This window comes from Prunus dulcis, chromosome 7 (genome assembly GCF_902201215.1).
Source record: "Prunus dulcis chromosome 7, ALMONDv2, whole genome shotgun sequence".
Taxonomy (NCBI): Eukaryota; Viridiplantae; Streptophyta; class Magnoliopsida; order Rosales; family Rosaceae; genus Prunus; species Prunus dulcis.
This window is the reverse complement of record NC_047656.1, coordinates 7,490,516-7,495,619: the sequence shown is the minus strand read 5'-3', so window position 1 is coordinate 7,495,619 and position 5,104 is coordinate 7,490,516. Positions and strand designations below refer to the sequence as shown.

At 38.9% G+C, this 5,104-nt stretch overlaps 1 pseudogene; it reads right to left on the bottom strand.

Moving 5' to 3' along the window:
- The window catches only part of LOC117635188, a 5,620-nt pseudogene extending 5,299 nt beyond the window's left edge, over nucleotides 1–321 (bottom strand).
- Between the last annotated feature and the right edge of the window lie 4,783 nt (nucleotides 322–5,104).

The following is a 5,104-nucleotide window of genomic DNA, read 5'->3' as shown; positions in this document are numbered from 1 at the left end:
TTTTTGTAGTAGTGTTGGTTTCGATCCGGTATGAGTTTGCCAATGTGATTGGGGATGGAGATCATGATCTTTTTGTACCCTGGTTGTAGAAAGTACACGAAGTTATCGGCATTAGTGAAGTTGGATAATTTGAAGGCGAAACATGGGATGAGTGATGTCTGTTTTACAGAATTATTGATACTTCAAGGCGATTTGCTTCCAGAAGAAAATACAATACCAACCTCTATGTATAAGGCTAAAAAGACTTTGTGTGCATTGAGGCTGAGTTATGAGAAAATGCACGCATGCCCCAATGATTGCATCTTGTATAGGAAGGAGCATGAGGATTCAACTAATTGTCCTACTTGTGGTATCTCAAGGTGGAAGGAAGGCAAAGATTCAATCTTGAAAGAGGGTGTGCCAGCGAAGGTGGTGTGGTATTTTCCTCCAATTCCAAGGTTTAAAGGATGTTTCAATCACATGAGACAGCTAAGAGTTTGACTTGGCATCTTTGCTAGAAAATCAATTGTTGATGTCGATAAATGTCTCATCCATTGATTCCCCCGTCTTGAAACTTCTTTGATAAATGGCCTGAGTTTGGTAATGAGCGAGAAACTTGAGATTGGCTCTTTCATCGATGGATTCAATCCCCACAGTTCTCTAAGTAGCAGATATAGTTGTTGGCGGTTATCTTAGTTACATATAATCTCCCTCCATGGTTGTGCATGAAAGCGAAAGTTCATGATGTTAACCTTATTGATTTCGGTCCTAAACAACCGGAAATGATATATAGGCGTCTACTTGGAGCCTTTGATTGATGATTTAAAATCTTTGTGGGTTGGGATTAGAGGAGTGTATGATGCACATAATGGAGAATACTTTTTTTTTTCGAGCTGCATTAATGTGGACAATTAATGATTTCCCGCCTATGGAAACTTATCTGGTTTGTGTTGTTAAAGGATATAAAGCTTGTCCATATATGCGGCGATGATACACCTAGTCTGAGGTTGAAAAAAAATGGCCACAAAATTTGTTACATTGGGCATAGAAAATGGTTACCAATCAATCATCCATATAGGAGGCAGCGTGCAGCTTTTAATGGGAAACCTGAATATGGCATACCTCGAGCCATTGCGGGAGAAAAGTGCTGCATATGGTTGAAAATGGTGACAGAGAGTTTGTTGGAAGAAGAAATCAATATTCTTTGATCTCAGTATTGGAAATCCCTTCACACGTGAGGCATGCCCTAGATGTTATGCACATTGAGAAGAATGTTTGCGATAGTATCATTGGTACATTGCTGGAGATCCCTGGAAAAAAAAAAGATGGGATTGCTGCTCGATTAGATTTATTGAACATGGGGGTCAAAACTGATTTGCAACCCGAGAATGGAGAAAGACGTACTCGTTTGCCTCATGGGCCTTGGAATTTGTCAAGAGCAGAGAAGAGAGACGTTTGCAATTCTTTCTATGGTATGAAGGTCCCTGAAGGTTATTCTTCAAATATTAAAAATCTTGTATCTTTACAAGATTCAAGACTTCTTGGCCTTAAATCACATGATTGTCATACCTTAATGCAACAATTGCTCCCTGTGGCAATTCGTTATGTTTTGGAGAAGCCTGCAAGGTATGCAATAACTCGTTTGTGCTTCTTCTTCAATGCTATATGTGCAAAGACTGTTGATGTTTCAAAGCTAGATAAGTTGGAAGAAGATGTAGTAGTTACTCGTGTTTGCTTGAAGTTACTTTTCCCCCTTCATTCTTTGATATCATGGTTCATCTAGTAGTACATCTTGTCGGAAGAAGTTAGATCTATGTGGGCCAGTATATTTTAGGTGGATGTATCCGTTTGAAAAGATATATGAAAGTCTTTGAAGGGGTATGTTGAAATCGTACTTTCGTCGAAGGTTGCATTCTTGGCGGTATATATTTGCTGAAGAAGCGGGTAGAGTTTTTTGTTTTCGGCATTTATCGATGTTAATACAGTTGGAGTGCCTTCAAGCCAAAAGATGGGAGTTTCAAAGCCATTATCAAAGTTTTTACGATGGCGTAGTTGTTGTCGGGGACTGTTGAATCAAGCACATCTATATGTCTTGGAGAGAGAATACGGAGGAGAATCTACCTTATATCGATGCGTATGAGTTTTATTCTTTAAGTTTCCATTTTAAATTATTTCTTATGTTTATCTTATATATTTGGGACCGTAATGCTTGAATTTTTTAGGTGTCATGTAGGCAACATATGATCCACATCAAAGGCTGCTTATCAAAATTTAGAAAGAGAACAAAAGTATTTGCTTGAGGATAAGCACAATAGCACTTTCATTCAATGGCTGCGCTTCAAGGTATATGTTGTTGAATAACATATTTCTCTTTTAATTTTCTTCTTATTTCTATGTTAGATTGAATTAAGATTTGATTAATTGCGGAGGTTCAAAGTGAACTTGAGGGAAGACAATAATGGCGTATCGAGAAAATTTAAGGTGGCTAGCAGCTGGTCCAAACATGGCGGTGCCATTATATAGGAGAACTATCTTATTAAAGGTATTAAATTCAATATCAAGGCACAAGATGATGTGCGGACAACTCAAAATAGTGGAGTTTATTTACTTGCACAAACCATGCAAGTCGCTAGTGCCCAGGATAAAAACCCAATTCTCTCAAATATGGGTTTCTATGGTGTCATTCAAGAAATTTGGGACCTTGACTACCAAAAGTTTACAATCCCGGTCTTTAGGTGTGATTGGATAGATAGTTCTGGTCTTGTAGTCGACGAACTTGGATTTACCCTTGTAGATTTGAGTAAAATTGGACATAGGAATGACCAATTTGTTTTGGCTTCTCAAGTCAAACAAATATTTTTTTGTTGACGACCCGATGCATCGTGGTTGGTCGGTAGTTTTATCAATGCCTAATAGAGAATATAATGATGTTATTGGTGATGAAGTCTTAGGTGATGTGAAAATTGAGTGTGAGCCATTTACTAGAGGGATGCCAAATGTTGACACATTTGATGAACTGGTGGGTGAGTTAGGTGGTCAAAATATTCGAGATGGGTGTGAAGATATATGGATTGAATGATGCTTATGTAATTGGCAGTGTATGACATTCATTTTATAATATATTGTAATGTGATTTCTTCACTTTCATTATACAGGTTTTGGCCACAAAACAATCAGTGCAAAAAATACTGGATCCAGATTACATCATTATATTCTGCATAAAAAACAACGTCTGTTCAAATAAAACACGACGTTATGGTGAACCATTTATTCAGCATATTTACCGACGTCTTAAAGCAACGTAACAATGAAGAACCACGACGCTTTAGTGAAGCAATTATCCAGGATATCACGTCGGGGAAGGATTAAGAACCGCCATGTAATTCAAAATAACACGACTCCAATCCCATAATACCGACGTCTAAAAAATGGGATAAATTATCTAAACATTAATTTGGAACCGACGTTGTTTAATAAATGCGTCATAAATAATGACGTTGTTTAGAAGTTCAACGTCGTCTATATTAATAAGTACGTCGTGAGTAATGAATACATATAAATACAACGTCGACTATATAAATGCCACCGACGTTGTTTCGCATTTCAACGTCAACTATAAATACATACGTCGTAAATAATGACACTGACACCTATTTCCACGTCATCTTTTTTAGAAAAATCGAAGTGGAAAATTTATTTCACGACGGTCGTTTGGAAATAAGAGACGTAGTAGTTTTCAATAACGTCGTCTTCTCATGTATTTAAAGATGTCATATTTTTTCTTGTCGTGAAAATTATATTTAACGGCGTAATGTTTTAGTTATCGTCGTTGTATGTCTATCTTGCGGCCTTGTTCTTTTAATATGTGTCATATTTTTCCTTTTTAACGACGGTGATTTGTTTGTGTTGGTCGTCTATTCTCATCCTCGACTATTTTTTAAAACTTATGCAGACTAAATACGTCTGTTTTTATTTGTTTTCGACGTTGTTTTATTTAACAACGTCTAATATTTACCGTCGTTGTTTGTTTCTGATAATAGGACGTATAAATTTTGTAATACGACTTTCATATATTCGTTACCGACGTTGTTTATTTTTTTCAACGTCTTCTCTGTAAATACATACATCGTAAATAATGACACTGACAACTATTTCCACGTCATCTTTTATAGAAAAATCGAAGTGGAAAATGTATTTTACGACGGCTGTTTTTATATAGGCGACGTAGTAGGAATCAATAACGTCGTCTTCTAATGTATTTAAAGACGCCATATTTTTTATTGTCGTGAAAATGATATTTAACGGCGTCTTATTTTAATTTTCGTCGTTGTATGTCTATCTTGCGGCCTTGTTCTGTTAATATGTGTCATATTTTTTCTTTTTAACGACGGTTTTTTTAGAGAGTTGGTCGTCTATTCTCATCCCCGACTGCTTTTTTCGTTCTTTTTGCAGTACAAAGACGTCGTTTTGTATTTGTTGATGACGTGGTATATTTTAACAACGACGGTGATTTAGCGTCGTGGTTTATGAGGGAAAAGATGACGGTGGTGTCACACCCCGAACCGACTCCACCTAGCATGATATTGTCCGCTTTGGCACCCACGACTGGGCCCTCACGGTTTTGTCCCGGGCCTGGCTACATTATCACCAGCCCAGAGGCCTCATCTAAGTTCAGAGTGGCGCAGCGGACCGGGCCCAACTCCACTTAGCATGATATTGTCCGCTTTGGCACCCACGACTGGGCCAACACGGATTTGTTCCTGGGAGCTCACGGAGCAACTTCCCAGGGTGGTCACCCATCCTGGGATTGCTCCAGCCTCCAACTCGCTTAACTTTGGAGTTCCTACGACTCCGAAGCCAGTGAGCTCCCAAAAGGCCTCGTCTAAGTTTCCATACTGCCTCAGCAGATTTCCACACTAGCACGATATTGTCCGCTCTGGGCTGGGCCGACGTCCCCCTCACGGATTTGTTCCTGGGAGCTCACGAACAAACTTCCCAGGGTGGTCACCCATCCTGGGATTGCTCCAGCCTCCAACTCGCTTAACTTCGGAGTTCTTACATCTCCGAAGCCAGTGAGCTCCCAAAAGGCCTCGTGCTAGATGGATGCGGGTGTGCCATATAAGGC